Consider the following 16,322-nt stretch of genomic DNA (forward strand, 5'->3'; position numbering starts at 1 on the left):
TAGAACACCTATTACAAAACCAATGAAGGTGCGTATTGGTAATTTTAGGGAAATGCATACGTTTGTGGTGTGTGATTCTAGTCCAGTAAACTTACTAGGAAGAGACCTATTGTGCAAAATGAATTGCACTATATTTTGCACACCGGACGGAGTTGCAATTCAGACCCCAGACGAAGACGGAGTCTATAAAATCATGTTAGCTAAACAAGGCACAGAGGTAGATGAGATGTATTCCTTGATGACAAAAGACGATTTACCAGATGGGTTAAAAGCAACCGTAAATCCTGACGTGTGGGATTTTACAGGAAAAGAAGTTGGGTTACTGGCAAATGTGGACCCAGTGAAGGTGACTGTGAAGGAAGGTGCAGTTTATACAAACACTCGACAATACAAAATGAGTCCTGAAGTCAAAGCTGGTGTTGCAGCAGAAATTGATCGAATGATTAAACAAGGCATTCTGACACAAATAATGAGCAGTCCCTGTAATTCACCTATAATTGGTATTAAGAAACATAGTGGGAAATACACGATAGTTCAAGATTTAAGAAAGATTAATAAGATTGTCGTGCCTCGTTGCCCCGTAGTGTCCAATCCAGCAGTAATTCTGTATCAGATACCATGGAAGGCAGGATGGTTTACTGTAATTGATCTATGACAAGCCTTTTTCTCTATTCCAAAACACCCAGACAGCCAGAATCTCTTTTCATTTAAGTTTGAGGACCGTATTTTAGTATGGAATCGAGTTCCTCAAGGGTATACAGAAAGTCCTTCAATCTTCAATCAGATTTTAAAAAGTGTCTAAAAACCTTAGTACTGCCCAGGAAGTCAGTTCTAGTTTAATATATTGATGATTTGTTAGTCGCATTGAAAACAAGAGATGACTGTGTTACTGATTCAATTGCTTTATTAAATCACTTGGCTGATGGTGGACATAAAGTGTCCCCAGAGAAATTGCAATTTTGCAGGACAAGTGTTAGATATAAAGGACATCAAAAAGAACAAGGAGTGAGGAACGTGACCCCTTAGGTATGCCTGATTACACAAAAGAATTTGCAATATTCTGTTGTGAAAGAGAAAGCTCTGCACTCTCAGTTTTAACACAAAGACATGGTTTGATGACACGTCCAGTAGCATACTTCTCTGCTACTTTGGATCCTGTAGCATCAGCATTACCTGGTTGCTTGAAAGCAGTAGCTGCAACTTGTATGAGTCTGGAACAAAGTAAATCAATTGTGATGGGACATCCTGTAAAAGTGTATGTCCCACATTCAGTCGAGATTCTTTTAACAAGAACTCAAACACAGTACCTTACTCCCAGTCGGATGACTAAGTATGAAAGAATCATATTGTGAGCTAAAAATGTGACAATAGTCAGGTGTACTGTATTAAACCCTGCTATCTTATTGCCAGATGTACGGGGAGAGGAGCTGAAAGATGAAGTTGAGCATGACTCTTTGGATGTGACTGAACCATGTACTAAACCCCGTCCAGACATTCAGGAAGAGCCACTGAAAAATGCTGAACATGAGCTATTTGTAGATGGCTCGTGTTTAAGACATGAGGAGGGAGGATTAAGTGCTGCTTACGCAGTTTGCACATTGGCTGGAATAGTTGAAGCATCCTATTTACCCGAAGTCAAATCTGCACAAGTAGCCAAATTGATAGCTTTGATTAAAGCTTGCAAAATTGGGAAAAATTGGAAATTAACCATTTTTACTGATAGCCAGTATGGTTACGGGGTTGTACATGATTTTGGCCAGTTTTGGATTCAGAGGGATTTCATGACTTCATCAGGATCTCAAATTAAAAATGGAAAATTCGTGAAAGAACTGCTTGAAGCAATACAATTGCCAAAAGAAGTGGCAGTGGTCAAGTGTGCTCCACATCAGTCAGGAGATGACTATGTGACAGTTGGTAATAAGTATGCTGACCAGGTTGCCCAGTATTGTGCCAGAAATAAATTGGCGGTGAACAAGAAAATTTAAACAAGTGGAATTAGCTGCCAACTTATGTTACTCTCAGGAAAAGAAACATGGGAAGACGTAAGACAACTACAGGATGAGGTGGAAGCGAGTGAAAGAGAAGAATGGATAAAAATAGGATGCCAGAGAAGGACAGAAGATGATGTGTGGATATATCTGGATGGCAGGCCAGTAATGCCAGATTGCCTACTTTCACAGATGGACAAAATGTACCCTGGAGACACACACATAGGTAGGGACGTCAGGATCAGACTCTTTAGACTGGATTGGTTTAATCAAAAGTTCAGGAATGTCACAGAGAGTCTATGCCAGAGATGTCTAACCTGTCAACAAATGAATCCAGGCAGGAAAACAGTGGTCAGTTGGGGAAGAATTGGAAAGGCAGAAGGACCATTTGTGAGGTTGCAGGTAGACTTTATTCAATTACCACCTTGCAAGGTATTGAAGTACATCCTTGTCATAGTTTGCTTATTCTCACGGTGGGTGGAGGCATACCCACTAGAAGAAATGACAGCATAACAGTCGCCAAACTACTGTTGAGGGAATTGATTCCAAGATTTGGTTTTCCAGTAACCTTAGAATCAGATAGAGGGTCTCATTTTAATAATGAAATAATTCAATTAATCTGTGAAGCATTTAGAAATTGAACAAAAACTGCACTGTGCATATCGCCCAGTGGCTTCTGGAGTGGTTGAACAAATGAATGGCAAAATAAAGGCAAGATTTGGAAAGGTGTGTGCATCCACCCCTCTGGAGTGGCCTGATGCTTTACCTCTTGTTCCGATGTTCCGATGGGACTCAGAAGTATTCCTGACAGAAATACAGGATTGAGTCCCCATGAAATTATCATGGGAAGAGCAATGAGACAAGCATGTATACCAGGACACAAACTGTTGAATATATCTGATGATCTGGTAATAGATTATTGCAAAGAATTGGCTGACCTAGTGCGTTCTGTCTCTCACCAGGTTGGAGAGGACGCAGTTGCCAGGCAGCCGATTCAAGCACATGATCTGAATCCCGGTGACTGCGTGGTGGTTAGGAATCACACTCGAGAGTCGTGCCTAGCACCCAGGTGGGGAAAACCACATCAGGTTATGTTGGTTACTACAACAGCAGTAAAATGTGCAGGTTTGCCCAACTGGATTCACGCATACTAAAAGAGTACCAGCGCCTGACAAAGAGGGACCACAACTGACTCATGCAGTTGAGGCCGCTGAAGGTTGTTCAGCTGAAGGATATAGGATATCAGATCCTGAAGAACAACCGAGCACAAGTCAGGATGACTGGAAACCAGTGGTTGACATACCTGAAGTGATTGTAAAGACAAGAAGGAGAACCAGGATAAAGAAACAGGAAAATAGAGAGGACCAGATAGGTGTAGAAGAACAAGCTCAGGGAAGGGAAAATCAAACTGTTCGAGATCCTGAGCAGGATCAGAAAAGGAAAGAACAAAATACTCAGACACAGGTGAATGAAAACGTTCACGGATCTGAGGAGGGACAGATAGGTCTAGAAGAAAACGTTCAGGCTGCAGAAAACCAAAGTGCAGTAAGACCCGAGCAGGACCAGTTAGGAGAAGAACAACAAGTTCAGGTGGAAGAAAGGGAACAAATAGAAATAAAACCTGAAATTAGATAAGGGAAGAAGAACATGTCCAGGCAGATGAGGCCACAGTTATAATCCCCGGATGAGGACAGACAGACAGGGATTCTGGTAACAAAGATAATCAAATTGTGCCACAACTTAACGAAAATAAAAGAACACACGAAGAAAGAGACAGTGCAGTGCAAGCAAAAACGTCAGAAGAGGTGACAACTGGCCAGGTGGTGTTAAAAGGTTAAAATATCACTTCAGAACAATAAGTGAAGAACCTGAACAAGTAAACAAAGTCACAAGCCAGTCTGGCCAATCAACTAGTAGGCCTAAACGGAGAAGTCAAAGACTGAGGATATTAAATAATACGTTCAAAGGTCCTGAATGGACTTACGTGATTCTTGAAGAATTTGAGAATTTAGATTTAAATGAAGAAAGTGATGAAGAAATAATTGCAGAACAGATTGACGAAGAAGAAGTGAGATCCACCTGAAAAGTCCCAGAATTAAAACAAAATATATATCTCATAGGCAAATCAGAAATATGGAAGAGAAATCTTCTTAGTCCAAAATGGCTGATGATAGGGTTGCTGGAAGACCAAAACGAAATCGCATAAAGAAATGTTGTAGAATATATATATGTATTATATTTTTAGTACTCATAATTTGGTTAATATTAACAGTAGCCATCCCTTATTTGATGGTGACAAAAAAGAAAAATAACGCAAACACTAATGAAGGGTAGCTAACTTTAAAGGAGATAGAGTAGCATTAGAAGCACCAGATGAATTAGATTTACACCACACTGTGACAAATAATGACACTACTTTAAATGTATTTACAAAGTTATTAGTGCAATATGTAGACACTATGGAAGTTAGTGATTGTTATGTACGTATGAAATCACCAGCATCAGTAGCCGAAGGTGTAACATATCACCATTTACCATTAACATATGGTATTTCATGTAGTATTCAACCAGGAAGTGTTGGTAGCCATCTTGGGACTTGACTTCAGCCGAGTCCCCCAAAAAATGCACACAAAAAAATCAAATAGGGCAGGGTAGGCATACCCTCACCCCCTAGCCTTGGTGAGGGTATTCCCAGAGTGACCCCGACAGGGCAAAAAAGACTTTTTTTTTTAATTTAAGGAGAAATTCACAAATATTAAATATTAAAAAAACAAGTGTTGTCTCCCACATTGTTTTTAATGTTGCCCGGGGGGGGGGGGAATGCAGTTAAAAATGGAGGGGGGTGCACGGGCCCCCCCAAAGACATATTTATTCCCCATGGGCCACCAGCTCCCCAGGGCTATAATTTAAAAAATAGACAGTGGGGGCTGTGTGGACACCCCCGGGCCCCAAAGACCACCACCCTTCCGGGGCTAAAGGCAATATTAAAGAGGGGGTCCAGTTGGACCCCCTGTCCCCCTGACCACCTCCTACCAAGGGCCAAATACTTTTTTTAAATGATGGGGGGCCTCCCGGGCCATATAGAGCAACCTCCCCGGGCCGGGTATGGCCCCCTTCTCCTGGAGCCATATATGTCCCTGGGGACTGCCACCCCCCAGGGCCAGCTCCTGCTATCTCCCGAAGTGCCCACCCTTGGGAGATAGCTGTTTCCCTTTGCTTGCCTGGAGCTGTGGGAGCTCCCGCCAAACAAAAGTCAAACCACTGCTGCTTGCTAGAAGCAGTGTTTTCAACTCTTTCCCTGCCCGCAGACATGTGGGCAGGGAAGGAGATTAATCGCTAGCAGGGAGCTGCATTTCAATCAGCTCCCTGTGTGCGAGAGCTATGCTGGCTCCCGGAGGAGGCAGGGAGCTAGTTGGGACCACGGGGGCCTTGAAGTTTCCCTCGTGGTCCTGTAGCAGACTGAGTGTCCTGGGTGGGCTCCAGGGCAACCAGGAAGTTGTGGCCAGGCCCCAGGGGCCAAAATTGGCCTAGGGAGGGGGGATGCATGCCCCCTATTCAATTGTGGCCAGGTCCCGGGCGATGGGGCTAGGGGGCCAAAATCGACCTAGGATGGGGGCCACACAGCCCCCTCCCCCTTTAAAAGTCATCAGGGCCCCGAGGGTGGAAATCAGCCTGGAGGAGGGGTCCGCGGCGCCTCCTGCCCCTTTAAATTTTGGCTTGGCCCGAAGAGATGGGGTACCCGGGGCCAAAATCGGCCCGGGGAGGGGGTACGCACAGGTCTCCTCCACGTTTTCTTTAGTAGTATGTAATGGGCTTCCCCCTTTTCCCACGGTGATGGACAGCTTAACAAAAGACCCCAAGTGCGTTTCTAAACAATTTTGGTGACACGTTATAGATGCAAAGGAATACGAGGACATCTCCACCAAACAAAGAAGCACTTACTTCATTTAGTAAAGGGGAAGTACCCTTGTTTGGTGGAGATACACCTCTTTGCAGTCTCACCGTCTTCTCTTGATGAGGATTCACGTTATCACAGATTTGTCGATGAAAACGCTCGTGAAAAAATCACATTGCCGAAACTACATGCACCCTAGTTTACTGGACACATTACCCCGTGGTCCTTTAAGCAGCTGTAGTGCAGAATATGCAAGAGGCATTTATCCAACGAGGTAGCACTTACTAAATAACCAGATGAAAGTACTCCAGTTGGGTAGACATTTTTAGCAAAACCGGTGACTCTCCTTGGTTCCATTATGGCTCTGGTGCACATTTCACAGAAATTAAACCTGAACAGGAAGCACTTACAAAATATAAACATAGCATGTGCACCAGTTTGAAAGTCCACTTCAGTAAAGCACAAACATTCATACCTTCTTGAGCCTGGTGAAGGCAAATCAATCATGTTTCCTCTTGTATTCCACATTGGAAAACAATCTGAAATCCTTAATGGAGGTGAATGGTCGTTGATCTAATGGAACGCAATCTGATCTGTAGTGACTGTGACGAGTGGTTTCTTTCTTGTTGGGTCTTGGTGAGAGCAGAGTCCATGGTTCTCCTTTTTAAGTACTGTAAGTATTTAACTGCACAAAATCCATAGCACCACTCAAACACCCACTCATAGACACACATAGGCACTCACACACTCACTTACAGACCCACACAGCCCCTCACACATCTACTCACAGACCCATAGAACCATACACAAGCCCAGTTACGGACCCGTTCAGGCACTCACTGTAGGAAGGTAGAATCTGACTGCATGGTTACCCCAACTTTTTTCCTGGTGTTTTGCTGGTTTTTCACTAGTCTGACTGGGATCCTGCTAATCAGGACCCCAGTTTATCTGCTTTCTCCCTAAATTGGTTGTGCATGTACTTTAGGTACACTCCAGATTGGATACTGGGGTACCCTTATCAGTCCCTAGTATATGGGTATATGGTACACCATGTACCCAGGGCATAGGTACCCCAGAGGTCTCCCAGGGGCTGCAGCATGTATTGTGCCACCCCTGAGAGACCATTCAAACTGACACCACAGGTCTGCTATTGCAGCCTGTGTAAGGTGGTGCATGCACCCCTTACTTAGTTATAGGTTACATATATCTATTCTAAATCACTACACTTTTGAACCTATCAGTCACCCCTATGGCAGGCCTTATTAATCCTGAAGGCAGGGTGCTGGGTTGTATGTGAGAGCATGCCCCTGCATGAGCAGAGCCCCTCTGCAGCCTTCAGAACCTATTTTCTGGGGTTGTCTGTGATGCAGCCAACCATATATATTTAAGTGCATTATACCCTCGCGGTAAATGCTAACTTTAAAACGGCTGCTTAGAAACACGTCGTGTTTGGTGTCAAATACCTTAGAATCATACCTCCACACCAGTAACTGGTGTGGGAGGTATGATTCCACCTTTCTAGAGGGACTTATGTGAAACACCGGTACACCCGGTACCAGCTTTCTCGACCTGGGCATCACAAAATGGATGCTGCCAGCCAAAGATACAAGTCTGCCCTCCTGCTGCTGAGCCACGCTCGAGCAGGGGAAGGCTTGACAATAGGTTTCCTGTCATAGGGAGGTGTGACCACCTCCCAGACAGGATTTAGTGTATTGGGGCTGGGTAGGTGCACTCTGAGAGTGTTTGAAAGTCTGCACTGGGGCACATTTGGTGTCCCTGTGCATAGTCCAGTTCAAACCTGTTGCAGGAGCCTTTTGCTCCTGCACTGGCATGAAACTGGACAAAGGAAATGGGTGTAGCCACCCCTCTGTCCTGACCATCCCATAGGTGGGTCCCCAAGTTTGTCCCACCCCTTCCTTGGGTATAAAGTAGGAACCCTGACTACATGACTTTAGATTTTACCTGGACTAAACTCTGCTCCAGAAACCAAGTACTTTGACGATCTACACTTCGCTGGACGATTGAAGAATCTCCCTTGGAGTAAAGGAGTTACTCCCCTGCAGCAGAAGGCACCTTAACGCATCTGACCGGTTTGCATCTCCAAGCACCTGAGGACTCCGAAGATTTCTGCAACACAGGAGATAGGTTCCTGAGCGTCCCTGAGGTCGATCTGTTCTCTTAGCAATCCTGAGACCCGTATCCCTCGTGGGGACCGTGCAACCTGAGCCCCTGTGCACCGTGTACTTTTGTAGCAGCATATGCCTTTTGGCAGTCCCTGAGGCTGTGCTTTGGGCTATATGTAGTCCTGACCCCAAGCAGTATTTCCACCAAAGATTTCTGGCCTACACTCCACGAGTGTTCAGTGGGCTGGTATTTTGGGATTCAGCTCGAGGTCCCTTCGCGACCCCTGGTCCGTTGGCCTGTGGGTCCCTGTGAAGGTGACTTTGACTTTCCTTGGGCTTTCCTGGTTGCTCCAGACGTGCCCTGACTCTCCATTGCTTGGAGAGTCCCCAGGACCTTGCTGGTCCTCACCGTAACCTGTTTCCTTTGCCCGCGTGGGTTGCTGTTGCCAAGGCTTGTTGGTGTTCAATCCGGACACTGACCCCCCAGCACTTGACATCCTTTGTGGGATAGCTCACCTCCGGACTTTGGTTGTCATCGACGTCTCCTGATCCCCATGGCTGCAGAGTCAAGCATCCCATCATCACACCTGAAGCACCCGACATCGGTGGGCATTCGTCTACCGTGCCCCTGATCCCCCTGAAGTGACCCAGACTCTGTCCCCTCTGCTTTCAGGTTTTTCCTATCTCAGATCAGGCTTGGATCCACTGGAAACTTTTCATCTTCCCGGCAGCAGCACTTGTTTGCATCACGCCATAGAAAACGTCGAGGGTTTCCGACACCACTTGACCCCTATGCACCCGGCTCCCCTGGGATAGGTAACACGGGTACCTCAGTACTCAGAAGGGTGCTGGCCTTAAAACCTTCTATGTTCCAAAGGGTTTGCTTGAAGTCCTCTCCGAAGTGTCCTTAAACTGTAAATTTCCAACCGCGACTTTCCCATAGAGTTGTACGGAGCTTGCACCTGTGTTCACACACTTCACCCGTCCTCCGTGGGTCCCCTGTGTCACTACTTTGGGTGGTTCCTTGGGGTCCCAGCGATTATACGTGCTTTAGGCACTGTTTCTAGTGAAGTCTTGGTTGTTATACCACTTTCTTAGTATAGGGTTCGGTCACCCCTGGAGCCCGCGGTGTATTGTGCTATTTACTTTTGTTCTATTGATTTAATATTGTATGCTTTGTGCTCTAATCTCATAAAGAGGTTAGTAGAGAGTGTTTAGTAATAAATACATATATTTTATATATCTCTTGTGTGGTTCTCCTTTCATTTGGTCATTCAGGAGGTTCTGATCTGGTAAAACAAGCTGCTTTACATTCCTTCGAGACTTAGCCTGAAGGCTGCTCTCCACAGCTACCACTAGGATATCTTTCTATAAGGGTTGTTTGGACTGGTGCAAGGTGCCCACTATAATTAGTGGACAGCATATACCAGGCCAACTTCTCACACTCATACACCCACTCACAGACCCACACAGGCACTCACACACCCCCTCCCAGACCCATACAGCCAATCACACATCCACTCACAGACCCACACTGCCACTCACTCACAGAATTACAGCCACTCATATACCTACTCACCCACCTATACAGCACTCAGACACCCATTCTCAAAATTTACAGGTTACAGCCAGGCAATAAAATTAACAAAAAATTATTAAAAATTCACTGGAAAAAACCAAAGGTGACAGGTATGTTGTAGTGAGGAAATAGAATTTAAAAAGATCTTAGAAATTCACTGAAAAAACCAAAGGTTACAGGGACGTTATAGTTAGGAAATGGAATTTTAAAAAACAGACATTCACTGAAAGAAAAGGTTACTGGAACATTATAGTTAGGCTCAGATTTCGCTCATGCATAGTCATTGAAATTTAACAGTTATAGTTACCTGAGCTAATGATAACTTACGCCCCGCAATGCACTGCTTATGACCTCACATATTATGTAACTGATGACATGGTCAGTGACATCACTGATGTGATATATGTGAGGTCATAAGCAGTGCATTGCGGAGGTGTAAGTCATAGTTAGCTCAGGTAGCTCTAACTGCTGAATTTCTATGGTTTAGTACATGAACGTGGCAGCAATGTATGCTAATGAAAATAAAATTGGAATGAAAGCATGTGAATAATTTTTGAAAAAGAGAAACATTCAATTCCTCCACCATAATGAAATGTTACTTGAAATTATTAGGATGTGCCTAACACAGAACATGTTCCTTTTTGGTAAAGAAATGTACAAACAAAGAAAAGGCACAGAAGTGGGCTTTTCCTTTTGCCCCAGTTACGCATGTATAACAATGGGATGGTGGGAACAAAGGTGGCATGGACACCGGAGAATGATGAATATGTCAATAGGACTATAATGTAGTTACATTTCATTGACAATTTATTTATAATCTGGGATGGAAGTTTAGAAGAATTTGAAAAATATTTTAAAATCTTGAATAACACTTCAACTAATTTGGATTCACATACGATATAAGAAGCTCAAATGTAACTTTCTTGGATACAGAGATCATATTGAGGATAATACAATCCAAACCACCTTACATAGGATGAAGACTGCAAAAAATGCAATTTTACATGCTGAAAGTTTCCACCAACAAAGTTTAAGCAAGAGTATCCCATATGGTGAGTTTTTGAGAATTAGAAGGATCTGCTCCCAAGAACAAAAAAGAAAAAATACAGTCAGGAAACAACTCGAAGGTTTCAGACAAGATGATACCATAAACATGTAGTGAAGATTGGAGTGATGAAAATGAAACAAGTGAACAGAACTTCTCTGTTAAAGAATAAGGAAAAAGGAAAAAAAGAAGAGAGGAAGGCCCTATTCATCTAATAACAACATTTTCTGTAGAGGCTAAAGAGTCAACAAAATATTAAGGAAACATTGGGGTATCCTTCAAATGGATCAGACAGTTGCAAGAATAATCGGTAGTCACTCAAATATTTCTTTTCGCAGAGCGAAAAATTTGAAAGACTCCTTAATGCACAGTCACTTTAGGAAAACACCAAGAAACTGGCTGATGTGCTCTGGTTTTCGATAATGTAAAAGATGCAAAGTATGCCAGATTGCAGTGGAGAAAAATAATCACAGCAACAAAGGAAATATGGAAAATTAGACATAATTTTACCTGCAAAAGACAGTTTGTGGTATATGTAATGGAATGCCCATGTGGCCTTAAATATGTGGGAAGTACCATCTGTGAATTAAAGAAACTAATATTAGAATATGTAAGAGCGACCACTAACAAAGACTGAAGTAATGTATTGGCTAAACACATGGAGACTCATCCCCAAAGTGATTGGTTACAACTACAAGTTTACGCAATTGAGAAGACTGAAAATAATGAAAGAGCAGGAGATCGGGAATGAACACTAGGTCAAAAAGAATCTTGCCACATTCTGAATTTAAGAACATTAACCCCTTATGGATTAAATCAGGATGAGGAGCTGTACACGCACATATGGGAAAAAATTATTTGGTATCTATAAACCTGAGAAAACGGAAATAATTGCTTCGATGAATTAGCACTACATGGTTTTTAATTTGTAAGGTTTTAATATTATTATCAGCACACATTTTGCACAAGCCCTGAGCACTTTAGTTTGTAAAGATAGTTGGGCAGATTAAGAAAATAAAAAAAAAGAATAGGAGGATAGTTGATATCTAAGTCCTTGAAGTAAAATGGCATTGTAATGTTGCCAAACTGAGGGAGATTGCTATTTGAAATCAGAAATAGAACAAAAATATAGGAATACGAGTACACCCGCTACAAGCCCATTGGAGAGCATAAATGTGGAGCAAAACCAAAACTATATATGGTGAGAATCCTCAAGGTTTAAATGAATTGTGGCAAACTCATTGAATATTAAATACGAGGTAATATGATCTGAGCAAATTGAAAGAACTGGCAAATAAGAGACTGCAGAATGGAACTAGTAGTTCCAAAATGACTTGTGCAGAATATAAATCATAATAGAAGAGAGGTAAATTGACAATTGACTGCAAAAATATTAATAAGACCAGCAAAGCTTTGTGAACTGGATGCATAAGCACCTTTATATTTGTAAATAATTTTATCAGTGTTTTATCAAACTTGGTTTTACACTTTGACACTAATGTAAGTGAAAACTACACTTCCAAGGACCGCTATGTGTGGTCGGACGAAAGTAACCAAAAAGATTTTAACATAGCGAAAGGACAATATATTTTGAATTTAATCTAGTTATCACGTTTCCGGTGGACCCGAAATGCATTGGGCGTTGTCGGTACCTCATCATCCTGGATATTAATAAAAAATAAATTGCAAAACATCTACCTGTGAGTGCGACTCAACTATACTGGCAACGGTATTTTGCGGAATATATATATATTGAGAATGATCGTATTGAGACATGTCTTTATCGCAAGCCCTCAGCTGGGAACAGCATTCTACACGCCAAAAGCTTCCATCCTGCCCACACTATCACACTATCACCAGTCTCCCCTACGGCGAATATCTACGCATACGCCGAGCCTGTAGCAACCCCCATGATTTGGTTCGCCATCAAAATGATGCCACCCAGAGGTTCTTAGAGAGAGGATATAATCCTACTAAACTCCAATCAGCCAAAGAGAAGGCCAACAGCAAGAATAGACTTTCACTACTAAGCAACATGGCACATTCTTTAAACACACCCACATTAAATCCAACTAATGATTTACAGTGCAATCAAATCTCATGTAGGCTCATAACCACATACAGCAAACAAGCCAAAGACATTAAGACCATTATCAATAAACAATGGCCTATTGTCTTGACAGATGCCACTCTCAAGCAGGTACTTCCCATCAGGCCCACTATCACTTTCCGCAAAGCTCATTCCATGCACAGTGACTTAGTTAGATCTAGTCCTGAACTTACAACCAAAGGCAGTTGGTTATCTCCCAAATTGGGATTTTACAAGTGCAGTTCCTGCCGCGCTTGTAAATTTGGGATAACTACAACTAGCTACACCACTGCCTTTTCAAGGGAAAGTTACCCTATTAAAGGGCATTACACCTGCCGAACGGAGTATGCAGTCTACATGTTACAATGCACGTGTGGATTTAAATACATCGGCAGCACTAAGCTGCCGGTTCATGCTCGCATTCTCCAGCACTTACGAGCTATCGACAATTCGGATCCCGCATATCCAGTGGCCAGACATTTTAAAATGGTGCATGACAACAATCTCAACTGCCTCAAATATTGTGTCCTGGATTCCGTACCAAGCCAGAAAAGGGGAGGCAATCGCGAAAAGCGATTGCGACAATTGGAATCTCGCTATATCATCGAGCTTGACACCAAATACCCCCTAGGTCTCAATACAGGCGAGGACATGCACCATTTCCTCTAATTAATTTCTGGCCAGTGCATGAGGTACAGGAATCAGTTATTGGCTATGTTTCCATATTCTATGGCCAACCACTTATCGCTCTAGTTTCATTATAATCCTGCATCCTCTTTTTATGCTATTTTCAATTCCGTTACATCAATACCGATACTGACTATACAGCAAATGACACCTGGGTGTTGATCTACATTTGTGCGTTGCATACCAATGATATGTTCTTTGACCTACAAGTACATCACATTTGTAAATTCTTTGTTCACTCTGTATGTTTTATTACATACATTGGGTTGTTTTTAAGGGGGATCCCTTCAGTCAGTTATCAGCCTTAGGTATCTATACCTCATATTTTGATTCAATATTTCTTAGTCCCTCTCCATTTCGGAGCTGGTGACCTGTATGGCTGATACCAAGAATATATTTTTTTAAATTATTAGCACTTCACACACATTTCACTGTGTATCCTAGCACTGAGCACTTATTTGATTATGGCATACCAACTGTGTTACTCTTTTCAAAATATCTTCCAACTTGGATCCAAGTAACTATTAGTAAACCATTTCCAGGGTGTCATTCCAGTTGACAAATTTTAGTGTATCATCCTTTATGCATACAGTATTTTACCTATCTATAAATTAGTGGAGTTACCACATTAGTTGTTCACTAGGGTATCTGTACCTAGTAGTATTAACTTTCCTTCACCTGCAAATCATGTACCAAGTCCAATCGTGAATGTCCTTAACCAACTAATTTACCACTCATTTTTATCTCCATATGACTATGTATGAGCTGTTTCTGTATTATATATATTCTGTATTTACATATCTATGGACAGATTCAATTATTTTGTACAACTAATGTCTGTGATCACTCGACTATTAATTATACCATTTGATTTTGGTTATATTTTGGGTAATTTCAGTTTACACACACAAAGAAAAATGTCTCATATTTAATGAATTGTGTTTTTTTCAATTATGCTTGGAATACGACACTGAGTTGTTAAAACAATGAACTAGTACGCAACAGTATTTCTTCTATTTCCTTAGCAATGCCATCAGATTGTTTTCAGGTGTTGGTTGGTGTTTTCTCTTTAAATACACTGTCATGCACGTAACGCTGTCATGTGAGCAAGGGCCGAGTGGCTCGAAACGCGTCATGGACTAGGCACGTAATTTATATTCAATAAACACTATTTGCAAGCATTGGCGAGTGAAGCTGTCCGTTCCTGCTGCTGTGCGCAACTGCACATTGGGAAGTTTCTTTGAGATTTCGATTGGGATCCAGCTTGTTCCCTTAGCAACGGACCCCTCACCCGGAAGTTGGCCGGTTGTATTTACAAGCTATGAGGTATCCTGCTCCTGGAGGAGCTCTACGGACCGGCCCCCTGCATAACCTGTATACCGTGCATACTGCATCGAAGTGAGTGTCGGAAAGTCGGAGGACCGTTCGAGATTCCATCGTACATGCAGTAAGTCTACTGGGTATAACACAGCAGGTGGGGAGGTGCCATACATGCTGATTTGTGCTTTGAGGGACGATTCCTTCATCGCTTATCTACCATATCTATCGTTACGATATATCCGATAATTGCCATGTCCAAAGACGCGTTACTTGAACGTGAAAAAGCAGCTGAAGAACTTTTTACCAACCTACCTCAAATCCCCGCTAAAACAAATCCCAATTCTAACAAAGACACCAATCAAAGTAGTGACGATGCAAAAACTTTATTGAGAGCACTGGAGAAAAACAGTAAAAGTGAACTAACAAAATGGTGGGAAATAAAGTCATTGGAGAAATACCACGAAGTGGGGAGGATACCGCGTGGGTTACGAATTATGCTTGCCCCCAAGTTTTGACAGCCCGAACCCGCTTTTACTCAAAGAATGGGCAGAGAGTAACCTAGAGGCCTCTATGCGTCTGGTATGTTTACTTATTAAATACGCCCGCATTGATAGAGACGCAAATCTCAAAGAAATTGAACGCCTGAATTCTGAACTAACTAAAATGCGTAATACATCCACTAATGATACCATCGACAAAGGCATTGAGGAAATGAAAACTCGCCTCTCCAAACAAGAGACCATCATTAAGAATAGAAAGGCTTTCAAATTTGCGCGCGACAAAAGAGATTATGAACTGGGACAAGTGTTCACGTTCGCGCGCAAATACGACTATCTGAGAAAATCCAGAAACAGCGGCAAAGAGCCCAATGACAAAGTACCACAGGCCACAGCAACCAATACAAATGCTTCCACGTCTGACCTCAGCACTCTCTTGAGTGACACTGATTCGAATACTAGTGGCGATTCCTCAACTACTAATAGGGAAGATTTAGGCCATTTAACTTATGCCGAGGAAATTGATTTTTTAGCAGAGGACCGGAAAAAATCACTGAGATCTCAGAATGCTACGGCTCAACCAAACAGAAAAGAAATCACCGCAGAAGAGAGAGGCGCAAATGCAACAAGAGGCAGAGGAAGGGGGCAGCAGAGAAAGAGATGGCAACAACGCTAACATCAGTTGATCACACCATCACCAATTTAACGGATGTTGAGCTTAATAATGCAGAAAAACAATTATTAGCTCTAGGTCTCAGCTTTTGCCCTGAAAGCAACGTCAATTACAGTGAAACAAGAATTGATGTTTTCAAATTCATCAGAAAACTCAAACTATCTAAATACTATACCATTAAAAAACAAGTCAACATTAACGAAGTCTACAAAGAAAAATCGAAAGAAAAAGAAAAAAATGTTTCAGTTTTGAGCCAAACAACAACTAGTACTCTAAAATCATCGAACAGTCAAGAACAAACAAGTTTAGCCACAAACAAATCTGAGAACCTCGTGGCCGGCGATCTACTAATTATGAAAACTCTCCATTCATTGAGTACCAATTACGATGACCATGATGTTACAAGTATTGACACTCAAGAATTGT

This window comes from Triturus cristatus, chromosome 4_2, assembly GCF_964204655.1.
Source record: "Triturus cristatus chromosome 4_2, aTriCri1.1, whole genome shotgun sequence".
In the NCBI taxonomy this organism is placed as follows: Eukaryota; Metazoa; Chordata; class Amphibia; order Caudata; family Salamandridae; genus Triturus; species Triturus cristatus.